At 41.9% G+C, this 16,612-nt stretch overlaps 1 pseudogene across 1 annotated transcript in view; it reads left to right on the forward strand.

Annotated features, from left to right (window-relative positions):
- LOC122544110 (NACHT, LRR and PYD domains-containing protein 3-like) overlaps positions 1-14,524 on the forward strand; it is a 32,136-nt pseudogene extending 17,612 nt beyond the window's left edge. Inside the window, exons 4-7 of the transcript XR_015753998.1 lie at positions 7,486-7,657; positions 7,759-7,812; positions 9,034-9,058; positions 11,544-14,524. The product of XR_015753998.1 is annotated as an NACHT, LRR and PYD domains-containing protein 3-like (transcript). The remainder of the gene's footprint in view (positions 1-7,485; positions 7,658-7,758; positions 7,813-9,033; positions 9,059-11,543) is intronic.
- The last annotated feature ends 2,088 nt before the right edge of the window (positions 14,525-16,612 follow it).

The following is a 16,612-nucleotide window of genomic DNA, read 5'->3' on the forward strand; positions in this document are numbered from 1 at the left end:
CTCGTCCTCCAACCGTCGTGTTGCTATGGTCTGGCGATGGAGGAGTCCAAGGACCTGCATGTCCTTGGTGGAGTGGGAGGGGGAGTTGAAGTGTTGAGCCACGGGGTGGTTGGGTTGGTTGGTCCGGGTGTCCCAGAGGTGTTCTCTGAAACATTTTGCAAGTAGGTGGCCTGTCTCCCCAATATAGAGGAGGCCACATCGGGTGCAGAATGGGGATATATTCCCAAGTCAGGATGTTGAGTGAGTTGGGAGGGAAACTTGTAGGTGGCTGTTTTCCTGTATTTCTAATGCATTTATCCTTCCATATGGAACTGATATGGGTTTGGAAGGTGTTGCGAAAGGAGCATTGGTGAATTTCTGCAGTGCATCTTTCTGATGATAGCAGCAGGAGTATGTAGAGAGTATGGATGTTTTTTTTTTTGGAGATCAATCATCTCGGCTCCAGGATATTTATGCAGGAGCTCCTCAGGCTGATGCCCAACCATTTTCAGCTAATCCAATGACCTTCCCTCCATCATTACCATGTCCAATAAGAGGCTATTTAACCATTACTTTCTGACATTGAATGGTGTTACATTCATTGAATTCTCCACTTGCAACAACTATAGGGTTACCATTGGTGCCAGTCAAGCAGGCTACTTGTTGGGAATGATGTCAAGAATCTTGCCTGTTATTGGAGCTACACTCATGCAGGCATTGCAGGGGACGATCCCATCGCTGTCCTGACTTGTGCCTTGCAGATAGGGTGTACAGGCTTTTAGAAGTCAAGAGGTGAATTACTTGCTGAAACATTTCCAGCCTCAGGAATTCTTCATAGCTGCCATATTTATATGGTGAGTCAACTTGAGTTTCTGGTCAATAGTAACCCCTAGAGTTGATAAAAGGAGGGGATTTAGTGAATATAACACAAGTAGTTAGATAGAAGGAAGGTCATTGAAGCACCTGAAGATGGTTGGCCGTAAGACACTATCTGGAGTCCTTGCAAAGTTGCCCTGGAACTGAGATGATTGATCTTCAGAAGCAGCAGTCATTTTACTATGTGCCAGGTTATGACTCCAACCAGTGGAGAGTGCCCCCGATTCCCATTGACTGAGTTTTCCTCTGGCTCTTTGATGCTACAGTAAGTCACATGGAGGCTTGATGTAACAAGGTCAGGAGCCGAATGGCCCTCTCAGAACCCAAACTGGGTGTTAGTGAGCAGGTTATTGCGAAGCAGGTGGTGCTTGATATAACTGTTGATGTCATGTTCCATCATTTCAGAAATTGTCTGAGTTGGGTTTGTTTTGCATTTTGTGCATAGGACATAGCTTGTCAATTTTCCATATTGTCAGGAGATGCTATTGCTGTAACTATACTGAAACAGCTTTGCTTGGGTGCTGCAAATTCTGGAGCTGAAGTCCTCTGTATTATTGATGGAATTATCAGGGCATAGTATTTGCAGTATTTAGTTCCTCCAAACATTTCACCCTATCCAATGAAATGAGTCAAATTGGCTGAAGGCAAGCTCATGTTCACTGTGGAAGGGAGACTAAATGATACTATTCTTTTTAATGGAGATGAGCTGCAATGCAAAGTGACTTGATGGGGAGATTTGTGCTTGGAGCACATAAAACTGGCACACTGGGTGCAGTGAGAAATCAGGAAGGCTCCTGGAACTTTGGCCCTTAGTTCAAGGAGGTTGGAGTAAAAAAGTCAGGAAGTCTTACTGTAACTGTACAGGTGCTGGTGAGGCCATGTTTGGAGTACTGTGAACAGTTTTGTTCCCCTTTTATTTAAGGAAAGACATCATTCCATTAGAGAAAGTTCACTAGGATGATCCCTGATATGGCTAGTTATGATAAAGACTAAATAGATTTGCCAGATCTGTTCAAAGTAGGTCCTGTTTAGTACAGAGTACACACAGCATGAAGGAGGGTATCCTCAATGTGAAGGTGGCACTTTGTCTTCACAAAACTGTGTGCAATGGTCACTCTTACTGATACTGTCATGAAGGGATGCATGTGCTGGAGGCAGATTAGTGGAAATGAGGCTGTTTTTTTCTATTCTTGGTTCCCTCGCCACCTGCTGCAGACCTCTCTTCTAGCAGCATTGTCCTGTAGGACCCAACCAACTCCGTCAATAGCACTGCTGCCAAGTTACTCTGGGTGGTGGATAATGAAAACCCTCTTCCAGTGATCTGAATAATCTGCACTCTGTGATTCCTTCTAGTGTTCTTCATGGAAGAGTCCTGATTTGCAAGGTAACAGGTGATACATGATAATCAATAGAAAGGCTCTTTGTCTGTGTTCGACCTGATGCTATGAACGTCAATGACTCTAGACCCAGTGTTGAGAACTCCAGGACATCTCCCTGCTGACTGTGTCCAACTGTGTCACCACTTCTGCAGGATTAGATTAGATTCCCTACAGTGTTGAAACAGGCTCTTCGGCCCAACCAGTCCTCACCGACCCTCCGAAGGGTAACCTACCCAGATCCATTTCCCTCTGACTAATGCACCTAACACTATGGGCAATTTAGCATGGCCAATTCATCTAACCTGCACATCTTTGGACTGTGGGAGGACCTGGAGGAAACCCATGCAGACACTGGGCGAATGTGCAAACTCCACACATAGTCGCCCGAGGCTGGAATCGAACCTGGTGCTGTGAGGCAGCAGTGTTAACCACTGAGCCACTGTGCCGCAAGATAGTGGTATCTGGGACATTGTACAGTATGATTCTGTGGGTAGTCAGGCAGTTGCTTGACTATTGTGAAACAGCTGTCCCAATGTTGGCACAAACCCTCAGATGGTACTAAAGAGGACTTTGCAGGGTTGACAAGTATTTTTGCACTGCGGTGACCAGGTAGATACCACGTGGTCCATTGTTTTTTTTTTGTTGAGACTTCATAACAATTGTAACAACCCAGTGGCTTGCTAGCCCATTTCAGAGGGCATGTAAGAATCAACTACATTGCTGTAAGTCTGGAGTCACTTGTAGGCCAGACCAGATGAGAATAGCAGATTTCTTTAAGAGCATTAATGAACCAGATGATCTTCCTTGGTAAAAAGAAAAAGTGGTTGGTGTTTATTTGGGTTTTCAATAAGCTTTTGATAAAGGCCTACATATTTTGGTACCCAAAATCAGCACACCTGGGATGAGTGGTAATAGTTTGAGAAATGGCTACCAGACAGGAAACAGTAGGAATATTCAATACATAAGAATGTAGTATAGTTCTGAAGGAGGGTTGCTAGAATCTAATGTTCACTCTGCTTTCTCTCAACCGATTCTTCCAAACCTGTTGAGTTTCTTTATCAATTTATTTTGGTTGTAGGAATAGATGGGTCGTCTTCTGGATAGAAGGTGATGAAATGGGACTTACTGCAAGGTTCAGTGCTTTGAGCCGAGCTGTTTACGATATTAAGGGACACATTTGTTTCCCTCATCTGAATCAATGTTTTCTGTTTCTTAAGCATTAAGAAGAATGAAAAGAGGCTTAAGGACGACTTAAGCAAACTGAATGAATAGGCAGATGCAGAATAAAATAAATTCGGTGCCATCCACTTTGGCAGGAAAATCAGAATGGCAATATATTAATTGATATAGTGGGAAAAGTTAATGTACAAAGGGTACATGAGAATGTTAGTACACTGATCTTTGAAAGCAAACCTGCTGGTGCAGCAAGCAGTTTGGAAGGTAAATAATATGATGATTTAGATCAGGTTACCTATAGTTGGGAAACAGGACCTTTGGCCTAACAAGTCCACACTGACCCTCCGAAGTGTGACCCACCCAAACCCATTCCCCCTAATTAATGCACCTTACTCTATAGGCAATTTAGTATGACTAATTCATCTCATCTGCACATCTTTGGACTGTGAGAGGAAACCTGAGCACCTGGAGGAAACCCATGCAGACACGGGGAAAATGTGCAAACTCCACACATACAGTTGCCAAGGTAACAATTGAACCCGGATCCCTTTCACTGTGAGGCAGCAGTGCTAACCACTGAGCCACCATACCGCCCCCAAATAGACATACAGGCGTTCCTTGGTGGGCCTTCTTTGCAAAAGGTAAGTACTAAGATAAGAAAGTCTTACTGCACCTGCACCAGACCTTGTTGAAAAGTATAAATATAGAGCATAGGTATAGGAGTAGGCCATTTGGCCCTTTTTGAGCCTGCTCTGCCACTCAGTGTGATCATGGCTAACCATCCAACTCCGTACCCTGTTCTTGCTTTCTCTCTGTCATTTGATTCTTAAACCCTAACTCCTTAAACTTCCAATGTTTTGGCCTCAACTGCTTTCTGTGGCAGAGAATTCCACAGGCGCACCCATTCTCTCGGTGAAGTCACTTCTTGTCTGAGTCCTAAATGGCCTACCCTTAGACTGTGATCCCAGGTTCTGCACTCCCCATTCATCAGGAACATCTTTCCTGTCTTTATTTAGTTCTGTTTAAAATTTTATGGTTTTCTGAGGTACCCCTCATTCTTCTAAACTCCATGAGTAAAGTCCTAACTGATGCAAGTCTCTCCATGTATCAGTTCTGCCATCCCCAGAGTTGTCATCACCACAGGAAATGACATCACCAACCCAAAGAAACTCCAACATAAATAGAAAACAGGAATTATCAGCAGTGCTTTGCCTGGAGGCCCACTGAAGATGTTGCCCCATTGGTTGACGAAATGTTTGGAAATGAACCTTCCAGCTCAGCAAGCAAACCTACATCTAGAACCTCCACCTGAGCTACAAATCTTATCAAAACTCGCAAAGTGAGTGAATCGCTGCAGCATTCCTAGCCTCTAACCTTTTTTTAAAAATATTTTTTGTTTTAATTGCTTCACCAGTGGTGGCTGATGCTACAGTTGCCTCATACCAAGTGCTGGAATTTCTTTCATGACCACCCTCACCTCCTTAATCTCTTCCCTCTTTTGATGACTTTGGTCATCTGCTCTAGTATCGTTTGTCCGTGGCTGGAGTGTCACATTTTGTCAGCTAACATTTCTGTGAAGCCTATCAGGATGTTGCATAACGCTAAAATGCTGGGTAAGTGCAAATTTGATGTATCACCCATGGTACTCTGATCCTCCTTTGACCCCCCCCCAAGAACTGGCTCTCATCTCAACGTCTTTCATTATAGAAAACCAGTAAGGGTTCCCTCAGCCCAGCCAATAATCCCTGCCTGAAGCTTCTCAGTTAAAAAAGAATACTGATACTCACAGTCGAGATGTGCCCATGAATGACGGCCACTTTAATGAGATACCAAGTACTGGGCACCAGAAAAACAATCCCTTTAAACACAGGAGGTGAGCAAAATCCTGAATAAAACAGTCTGGATGACTTGATTTTTTTTTTCACTCATGGGACATGGTCATCGCTGAACTTTTATTGCCTGTCCCCAGTTGCCCTTTACAATGTGATGTGAACTGTCTTCTTAAACTACAGTCCACGTGCTGTAGGTTGACCCACAATATCATCAGAAAAGGAATACTAGGATCTTGATCCAAAGACAGTGAAGGAACGGTGATATATTTTTGAGTCAGAATGGTGAGTGGCTTGGAAGAGAACTTCTGGGTGGTGTACAAGTGTTCCCATGGATCTGCTGCCCTTGTCCTTCTGGATGGAAATGGTTGTAGGTTTGGAACATGCTGTATAGGGAGCTTTAGTGAATTTATGCAGTCCGTCTTTTGGATATACACACTGCTGCTATTGAGCATCAATGGGGAAAAGAATGGATATGGTGCCAATCAAGCAAGCTGCTTTGTTCTAGATGGTGTCAAGCTTCTTGAGTATTGCTGGAGTTACACCAATCCAGACTGGTGCCGAGTATTCTATCACACTCCTTACTTGTGCCTTGTAAATGGTTGACAAGCTTTGGAGAGTCAGGAGTTGAGTTTCTCACCACAGTATTCCTAGCATCTGGCCCCTTTCTTGTAGCCACTGTGTTTGTGCTGTGAATCTAGTTGAGTTCTTTTCATTGGTAACCCCCAGAATGATGTTAGTGGGGGGGTCAGTTATGGTAACACTATCCAATGTCAGGGGGTATTTACTAGATAGTCATTGCCTGGCATTTGTGTCATGGGAATGTGACTTGCTAGTTGTCAGAGAGAAAGTGAGGATGCTGGAGAGTCCACCAAATACTGCCCCATCAGTCTATTCTTGATCATTAGTAAAGTGAGGGAAGGTGTCACCAACAGAGCTATCGAGCAGCACCTGCTCAGCAGTAACCTGTTCGCAGGATAAATAGACAAAGTCTTTTCCCTGGGGTGGGGGCAGTCCAGAACTAGAAGGCATAGGTTTAGGGTGAGAGGGGAAAGATTATAAAAGAGACCAAAGGGGCAACTTTTTCAGGCAGAGGGTACGTGTATGGAATGAGCTCCCGAAGGAAGTGGTGGAGGCTGGTACAATTGCAACATTTAAAAGGCAACTGGATAGGTATATGAATAGGAGGGGATTGGAGGGATATGGGCTGGGTGCTGGCAGGTGGGACTAGATTGGGTTGGGATATCTGGTCGACATGGACGAGTTGGACCAAAGGGTCCGTTTCCGTGCTGTACATCTCTATGACTCCATGATTTTATATTATACTGTATTTATATAGTGAATCCAGCTCCGTTTCTGGTTAATGATAACACTCAGGATTTTGATATTGGGATATTTAGTGATGGTAATGCCATTGAATGTCAAGAGGCAATGTGTTAGATTTTCACTTACTGATGATGCCTGGTATTTGTGTGGTGCGAATATTATTTGCTATTTTCTGTCCAAGTCTTGTTGTATTTGGACATGAATCTGCATACAATAATTCATGTTTGGTCAACATGTGGTCCTTACCAAGGTCCTGTAAAATTGCAGCAAGATATCCCTGCTCTTGAATTAGAATCCTTTCACTATGAAGGCTAATGAACCATTTGCCTTGTCCACTGCCTGCTGCTTCTGCATCTCTACTTTGTGACTGGTGTACAATGACACCTAAATCTCATTACTCCTTCCCTTTTCCCAACATGTTGCCATTCAGATAATCTGCCTTCCTGTTTTTGCTACCAAAACGAATAGCCTCTTCTTTTTTTCTCCACGTTACAGTTCATCTGACGTGCATTTGGCGAAATCACGAGATTTACCCAAATCACTTTGAAGCATCTCCTTATCCTCATAGTTCATTTTGATTTCCTTGTCCAACAAGAACAAAGGTTGTCAGGGGTAGATGTGAATAATGAAGTCAAAACACAATTAATCAGACATAATCTTATTGAATGGCAGAGCAGGCTTGAGGAACCAAAATGATCTACTTCCATATCTGCATAGTATGGTTGGTTTCTTGTTTTGTATTTAGTTTATTCATTATTTATTTGATCCATTATTTATTTGATCCATTAATAACAATGGATTAGTACCTAGCTTTATATACTTAAGTGGAAAATCTCATTACTCAACGCATCCTATCATTTCTATTCACAGTGGTTATCTTTTGCTCTGCACATCAACATATTCATTTTCATTCTTTACAGAAAGTCACTGAGTTTGTGGAGAAGGGAAACCGAGCAGACAGTTCCAAACTTCTCCTGAACCTGGTGATGGCGGAAAGTGCTCGGGCCCGAAGAGTGATGTGGGAATCGTTTGTGACAATGCGAAACAGGGTTCCAAAGTTGAATAAAATACTGAACGAAGCACAGTATTTTGGTATAGTAAAATGACAGAATTTTATTTCAGATTCAAGTACTTCAAATTTTCCTGTGATATTATGAAGATCTTTTCTCATAAAAGTCAATTGATTTAAACAGATCTGGATCGATTTAATTATGTTACCAATGCACAAGGTTCATCTGAAGTACCCAGTCAATTGAAAGGCAAGGAATAAGGCATATATCACACTGTTCATTTGATTTGAGAATCTTCACGATTGACTATCTTTTGACAGCACATGACTCAAGTCAGTCAGAAAGCAAAGTCACGAGTACTGGTTGAACATTGTTTGGATTTGTCATCAATCTCCAACTGATTTGGTTTAAGTTAAAAGTCATACAAGATGATATTTCTGTTGTTTTTCCTGTAAATATGTGGATGTTGCATTATTACATTTTTGTTATTTATTCATGGGATGTGGGTGTTGCTGGCTGGCCAGCATCTGTTGCCTGTCCCTAGTTGCCCTTGAGAAGGTGGCAGTGAGCTGTTGCCTTGAAATGTTGCAGTCCACTTGCTGAGGGTTGACCCACAATGCTGTTTAGGAGGGAATTCCAGGATTTTCACCCAGCAACAGTGAAAGAATGACTATATATGTCAGATTGGTGAGTCATTGCATGCAAAGGTGTTCCCATTTTATCGGTTATCCTTGTAGATGCAAGTGGTCGTAGGTTTGGATGGTGCTCTCTAAGGAGCATTGATTAATTTCTGCAATGCATCGAGTAGATAGTGCACATGGCTGCTACTACATGCCAGTTGGGGAAGAAGTAGATGTTTGTGGATGTGGTTGCAATCAAGTGGGCTGCTTTGTTCTGGGTGATGTCGAGCTTCTTGAGTGTTGTTGAAGCTGCACCCGTACAAGCAAGTCGAGAATATTGCAATGCATTCCTAACTTGTCTGGTAGATGATGGACAGGCTTTGGGGAGTGAGAAGGTGAGTTACTCACTGCAGTATTCAAGCCTCTACCTGCTCATGTAGCTACTCTGTGACTGGCTTGGTCAAATTTCACTTCAATAGTAACTGCAAAGATGTTGATGGTGGGGAATTCATTGAGCGTAACAACATTGAATGTCAAAGGACGGTGGTTAGATTGTCTGTCTGTCTGTCTGTCTGTCTATCTGTCTGTTATTGGAGATGGTTATTGCCTGGCATTTGTGTGGAGAGAATGTTGCTTGTCGGTCCAAGTCTGCATATTGTCAAGATCTTGGGCATTTGAACATGGACAACTTCAGTATCTGAGGAATAACGCTGAACATTGTGCAAACCTCAGCGAATAACTTCTGACATTTTATGATGTTGGGAAGGTCATTGAAGCAGCTGAAGGTGGTTGGGCCTAGGATGCTGCCTTCGGGACCTCCCGCAGAGATGTCTTGCAGCTGAGATGACTGACATCCAGCAATCACAACCATCTTCCTATGGGCCAGATATGACTCCAACCAGTGGAGAGTTTGTCCTGCGATACCCATTTATTCCAGATTTGATAGGGTTCCTTGATGCCACACTTGATCAAAATCAGCCTGGATATCAAGGGCTGTCACTCTCGCCTCATAATCTGGAATTCAGCTCTTTTTTGTCCATGTTTGAACCAAGGCCGCAATGAGGTCAGGAACTGGTTGGCCCCAGCAGAACCCATACTGGGTGCCACAGAACAAGTGCTGCTTGACAGCCCTGTTGAACACATTTTCCACCACTTTACCAATTTGAGCAGAGACTGATGGAGTGGTAATTGGCTGGGTAAAATGTGTCCTACTTTTTATGCACAGGATATACTTGGGCAGTTTTCCAGTTGTTGGGTAGATGCCAGTGTTGTAACTGTACTGGAATAGCTTGACTAGCGGGGTGGCGATTTCTGGAGCACATGTTTTCTGTGCAATTGTTGGAATATTGTCAGAGTGCATAGCCTTTGCAGAACCCAGGGCCTCCAACCGTTTCTTGTTCTCCTGTGGAGTGAATTGGTTGATGGTTGGTATCTGTAATATTGGGGACCACTGGAGGAGGCCACAAGGGGTCATCCATTTGGCACTTCTGGCTGAAGATTGCTGTGAATGTTTTAGCCTTATCTTTTGCACTGATATGCTGAGCTCTTTCATCACTGAAGATGGGGATATTTTGAGAGTTGTTTAATTGCAAATATCCATCAGAGCTTAGATCTGATCTGTTACTTGTGAAATCGCTTAGCATATGCTGTTTGGCACGCAAGTAGTCTTGTTTGGTAGGTTTTCCAGATTGACACCTCATTTTTAGGTATGCCTGTTCTGCTCCTAGCATACCCTCCTGCAGTCTCCATTGAACTAGGGTTGATCCCCTGCCTTGATGGTAATTATTGAGAGGAGAATATGCCAGGCCATGAGTTGCATACTGTGTTGGATTACAATTCTGCTGCTGTTGATGACCCACAATGCCTTGTGGATGCCCAGTCCTGAGATGCTATAGCTGTTCGAAGTCTATCCCATTCAGCGTGGTGACAGTGCCACACAGCATGGAGGTTATCCTAATATGAAGACAGGAGAGATACATCTGCAGCCAACACATTAGTAAGGATGAGGTCAAGTATGTTTTCCCTCTTGTCTGTTCCCTCACCATCGACTGCAGATCCAGTCTAGCAGCTATGTCCTTTTTAGGACTCAACCAGCTCAATCACTAATGCTACTGCTGTTATTGGTGGATGGTGAAATCACCCATCCAGAGTTCAGACTACTCCCTTGCCATGGCTTGATGGTAATGGTAGACTGTGGGTATGCTGGACCGTGAGGTTGCAAACTGTGTAGGAGTCTAATGGTAATGCTGTTAGCTCAGTGCCTCATGGATGCCCAGTCTTGTGTTGCTATATCTGTTCAAAGTCATGCCATACATTATGTTTGTATGTGGGATTTCGACTCTATAAGGACTGTGTGGTCGTTCCTCTTGCTGATTAAATATTGGACCGATGCATCTGCAGCCAGCACATTGGTGAGGATGAGGTAGAGTATGTTTATTCATTCTTATTTCTCTCACTTGTTGTGGATACAGTTCAGTAACTTCGTCCTTTAGGACTTGACCAGTTCAGTCAGTAGTACTGCTATTGAGCCACTGTTGATGGAGGATTTTGAAATCTCCTATCCAGAGTACATTCTGCACCCTGGAGTATTGTTTCATTAGCTGAGGGAAAATATATTGAAATCAGCAGGCAATTTCTTTGCCCATGTTTGACCTGATATCATGAAACTTCATGGGGCCAGAGTCCATGCTGAGGACTCTCAGGGTGACTGCCTCCTGACTGTGTATACCACTTTGCTGCCCCTTTCACTGGGCCTGTCCTGTCTTTGGGGCAGGGCGTATTCGGTGATGGTGGTGTCTGGGCCATAGTCCTATTATGGAATCATACCCTAATGTCAGGCTGTTGCTTGCCAAAACTGAGAGTACTATCCTAGTTTTGGTACTGGCCCCCAGTTCGTCATGTCATTTCCAATATTCGGCTGAAGCAGGTGGGCCATCTGATTTAATCACAATTGATACAGTTGGCTTGCTAGGTCATTTCAGAGGGCAGTTGAGTCGACCGTGTTGCTGTGGGTTCATTAGAGCACTTGTTGACATACAAATGATTTTAATATGTTTATATTGAGATGATTTGAGCATAGAGCAGATGAAGTGATATTAGCCATCATAGAGAAATAAAATCCTAAGTGAAATCTCCATGTTTAACACATTTTTTGGAATGAACTGAAGATTTCAAATGTGTTTTTTGCTAGTTTTCAAAAATGATTTTCATTAACTGATAGTTTTGATACAAACCTCCATTGAAACAATGATTTAATTCTTGTAATACTTTACAAATTTAATGAAATGATATTGAGAAGTTATGTCAAAACAACTAACGTCAAGAACCAATTTGTCTGTTCTAATTTTAACACAAGGAAATGCTTTGTGTCCAAATTGAAACACTGCGAGTGAACACTATCCTAATAAAGGAAAAGGTGAAAACTTTCCAGCTTGTTGATCGATACACCTGAGCTAAAGGTTATTTCTACTGTTCGAGATCAGAAACTTGTAGAACATGGACTGCTGTCAAGAGGCACAGGTCTTGAAAAGTGGAGAGAGAAAAACATCTCAGGAGAGAACTGGAAAAAATCAGAGTTGATCAATTATTCCAGAATAGTTTTTCCCAGAGAAAATTGAATTCTGGGAGTTCAGCAGCAGTGAACGGAGTCCCAGGCATTGGAAAAACAACAATGGTACAGAAGATTGTTTATGATTGTGCCACTGGGAAAAAATTCCCACAATTTCAATTTATATTCAGTTTTAAATTTCGGGATTTGAACGCTGTTAACTTCAGAACAAGCCTGAAGAATTTGATACTGGATCAGTATCCTTACTTTGGGAATGTTCTGGGAGAGCTCTGGAACAACCCAGAGGGTTTGCTGTTTATATTTGATGGTTTGGATGAATTCAAAGGTTGTATTGATTTTTCTGACAATCAGAAAAATACAGAGCCTCCGTTGATATGCACTGATCCTGAATGCTGTTGTGAAGTATCTGACATTGTGTATGGTTTAATCCAGCACAAGTTGCTCCCAGAATGTTCAGTGCTCGTAACCAGCCAGCCCACTGCATTCCATTTATTGGAAAAGGCTGAGATCGGGGTTGGGCTGAAATCCTGGCATTTGTTGGTGATCAGTGGAAGGAATATTTCAACAAGTTTTTTGAGGATCAGAATGTGGCAGCTGCAGTTTTCAAACACGTGGAGGAGAACGAGATCCTGTACACCATGTGCTACAACCCTTCGTACTGCTGGATCTTCTGTCTCTCACTGGGTCCCTTTTTCACAGAAGAAGACAAGAAAAAGCAGCAAGTTCCAAAGACCATCACTCAACTATATTCCTGTTATATTTATAACATTCTGAAAAACCATGGCCGGGAGACTGGAGATCCCCGTGATGTGTTACTTAAGCTTGGTGAGATGGCCTTCGCAGGAGTCTCTGAGAAGAAGATTGTGTTTGGGGAAGGAGATTTGATCCAGCACAATCTGCAACCCTCCCAGTTCCTGTCCGGATTCCTGATGGAACTTTTGGCGAGAGATGATTCTGTCTGTTGTGTTGTTTACACATTCCCACATCTCACCATTCAAGAATTTGTAGCTGCACTCACACAATATTAATTGCACATCCTAAAAACATTCAAAACCTCCTCCTGAAGCTCGCAGCAAGGATGATGGGAGATTTGAAATATTTCTTCTTTTCATTGCTGGTCTGTCTTCCCCACAGGCAGCATGCCCCTTGCGGAAGGTTCTGGGTCCATTTCAGCATCACACAACCTGTGGAGTGATTGAGTGGGTGAAGAAAACCCTTGTCACAGTGGCTGGACGTATGATGGATCACACTGGAAAAAGAAACCTCTTGATGATGGTGCACTATCTATTTGAGTCTCAGAATAAAGCATTGGCTCAGGCCACAGTTGGATCTGTGGAAATACTTAATTTTGATGGATTGCGACTGAACCGTATTGACTGTGCGGTCCTCTCTCATGTTTTTGAGCTCTGCGACTCAATAAAACAGCTCACACTACAGAAATGCTATATACAGTGTGAAGGACTCCAGCGGCTGGTATCTGTTCTGCACAAATGCCACAACTTGCGGTAACTGCTTGTTCAGTACCTTCATTATTGATTAAAGTTAAAAGTCTCACAATGCCAGCTTATAGTTCAACAGGTTTATTTGGAAGCACTAGCTTCGAAAATAAACTTGCTAGACTATAACTTGATGTTGTGTGATTTTTAACTTTTGTCCATCCCAGTCCAACAGCAGCACCTCCAAATCTTCATTATTGATAAACCATTTATTGTGTAGCAAAATAAGCAAAACATGTTTTTCATTTCAAAGAAGGCACAGTCAGAAAAGTTTTAGAAGATAAGACAACTGTTAAATGTGAGGTGAAAAATAGAACGATGGTTTTGCAAACCAATTGTTGCTGTACTTAGGGGTATCTTGTTGAACTTGGATGTGGAGATGAGATGAAAAGGAAAAGATGAGGTATTTAGTTATATGACTAGAATATTGATATTCTAAGAATTTTAAACAACAATGCTGTGCAAAATAAATTTTAAACAATGCTAAGAATTTAGAACATCAATTTTAAGCTACACAGTGAAGACAACTGAAGTGTCATCAGAAGTAATAGACTGGCTCCTTAGATGTGGCAAGTATTTAAATTAAGATAACTACATCCGATGATGTTTTGAAATCTAATTATTTACACAGTTCAGTAAAAATAACAATCTTCTGTTTGAAATACTCTAAATACTCCAAATCACTAATTATCCAGCACATTGATAGGACCTTGCACGTAGTGGACAGTCTCTCTTTGAAAATTTTCAATGTTAGACAACAGGATTTTCCAATTGTCCACTCCCATATGTGAGCATCTGCTGGAAGTTAGGGACTCCCAGAAATTCCCTTGCAATACAACAATAGCTGCACCTGTAGTAAATATGTAGTCTGTTGAATGGTGAATAAAGTGGAAACTCCCCTACAAATAGAACAATGATATTTCAAGAATGTAATGACAGGGAATAAAATTTTGTCCTTGCATAAAATTGAGTGGAATGGATTTTATAGCAACAGTTAATATGGTTTCATGATAATAGTCACACTGAAATAGTATGAAAGTTCAAATGATGTGCGGTTACAAAGTACAAGGAATTGCCGCTTTATCATTGAATTTATAGAAAATTGTGCCCTTCTCCTAAATTACCAGATTTTGGAACATCTCTGATTAAAGAAATTTTCCATAACATAGCAGGGCCAGTTGCTGACCTTCTGGAAGTTAAATGGGATTATTCGAGGAATTATAGTAATGTAAACAGTGTTAAATTATTTTTACCTTTCTCCTCTGTATGTAATAAAGGTGTTTTAGTCTATTTTCTTATAGTCATATAGCACGGAAACGGACCCTTTGGTCCAACCAGTCCATGCTGAACAGAAACTAAACTGGTCCCATCCTGCCTGCTCCTGGCCCATATCCCTCCAAATCTTTTCTATTTGTGTACTTATCCAAACATCTTTTAAACGCATGTACCTACATCTATCACTTCCTTGAAGTTCATTATATGTGTGAACCACCCTATGTGTTTTTAAAAAAACAATTGCCTCACATTTCGTCTTTTAAATCTCTCTCTCCTCTCACCTTCAAAATATGCCCCCTGGTCTTGAAATCCTTCATTAAAGGGAATTTCCTTTTGGATATCTCCTCCAAAAACAAAGTTTGTGAAGTTCAATTTTTAAACGACTCAAAATTGTCGAGGATTAAAACCGCTTCGTTTATACAGATGACTGGGGGATAATTCATACTAAATGCATATGCAAGCGCACACATTCACTCGTATACAGATACAAGGAAGCAGGAAGACAAAAGTAAGTTTCAAAAATTTGAATGGCTTTTAATCAATGCCGACATCTTGTTTTTGAATTTCAATTTGAGTCCAGTAATTTAATGTCCAATGAATGTTTGGAGTTAGCTAGAAGCAGCTCTGCTGGTGGATTACAATTGAAGGTGCAGCATTAAAATTTTTCAGTGTGGGGTATGCATTTACTTTGCAGGTTATATACATGATTCTCAGCAGAATTAAAACGTTTGAGAAATGGTTAATGTATAATTTTACTAACACTGTTACAAAGTATCTTCTATACACAAACATACAGGCAGAATTAAAAATTATGGTGTTACGGAGGGATGGGGAAAAAAACTGGATGATGGTTCATTAGCCCCTCCCCACTGAGTCCTCTGAGAATGTTTTTTTTTTACTGACCAGGACTTGCTGTTCTTCCATTGCTCTTCTCCAGGTTCACTTCCTTGCAGAAGGCACTGCATAACTCACAAATTACAAAGCCGAAAATTTCTGGCTGTAACAACTGCTCCTTTTTTTTTTTCAGGAATTTTAGATGTTGGAGTTGATTTCCTTGAATTCTCGCAGTTTTATATTACTGTCTTATATGCTGTTGCATTGTTTTGGAACTTCGGAGAAAAAAAAGTCAAAACAACAGCACTTTAAAAAGGGAGAAGAACAGACAAAGGTAGCACATGATGAGATCAGTCCAGGGAAGAGGGAGAAAAAGAAACCCACATTGCTAACTGACAGTTACTGCCTTTGCTGTTGAATTCATGTATTGCTGAACATCCGAGTGTGTCTCGGAAAATTAAATGAACTTCAAAATTGATCTTGGAGGAATCTGTTGGGAGCGGTCACAGCACAAAAGCAGCAAGCGCGGCCTTAAAATAAGTCTGCAGCCGTGAGTAGGGTGAGTTCTTTCTTGATTCAATGTTTTATTGAGCTATGTCTCTTGATTAAAATGTAAGCCATAAGTATTCATTTAACCTGGAGCAGTGTTTTGTAGAGAAATAAGACTGCTATTTTCTCGGTCTCTAGATTGGAAGAAGCAAAAATGGACCTTAGTAGAGCGATATGCTCTTCTTATTGGATGTGGAAGTTTAGGGAGAGTTTACGGGTTACTGAGAATTATATCTGCAATGAATGCTGTTGGTTGTGAATCCTAGCAGATTGAATGGATTGATTGGAGAGGCAGTTAGAGGCAATGAGGAATTTACTAGAGGAAGGGGGTGTTTTAGATGGCAATTTTGGGAAGGGGGAAATGTCTCAGATACAGTCACATAGATGGGATAACCCCAGGAAAGGTAGGAGAGGTAGGCAGGTAGTGAGGGAGACTTCTGTGGCTATCCCTATTTCAAACAAGTATGCTGTTTTCGAAAATGGAAGGGGTAATGGATTCTCAGGGGGATGTAGCGCAAGCAGACAAGTTTCTGGGATTGAGACTGGCTCGAATGTCTTTGGGGGGGTACATCGGTTTTCAAGAGATCGATTGTGTTAGTGGAATCTCTTGTCGGAGGTACAGCCAGGCGTTTTTGTGGCCAGCAGTGAAAAATCAGAATGGTGTGTTGCTTCCCGGGTGCCAGGATCAAGGATGT

Source organism: Chiloscyllium plagiosum, unplaced genomic scaffold (assembly GCF_037043375.1).
Source record: "Chiloscyllium plagiosum isolate Xiang-an unplaced genomic scaffold, Cpla_swu_hap1 HiC_scaffold_40, whole genome shotgun sequence".
NCBI lineage: Eukaryota > Metazoa > Chordata > Chondrichthyes > Orectolobiformes > Hemiscylliidae > Chiloscyllium > Chiloscyllium plagiosum.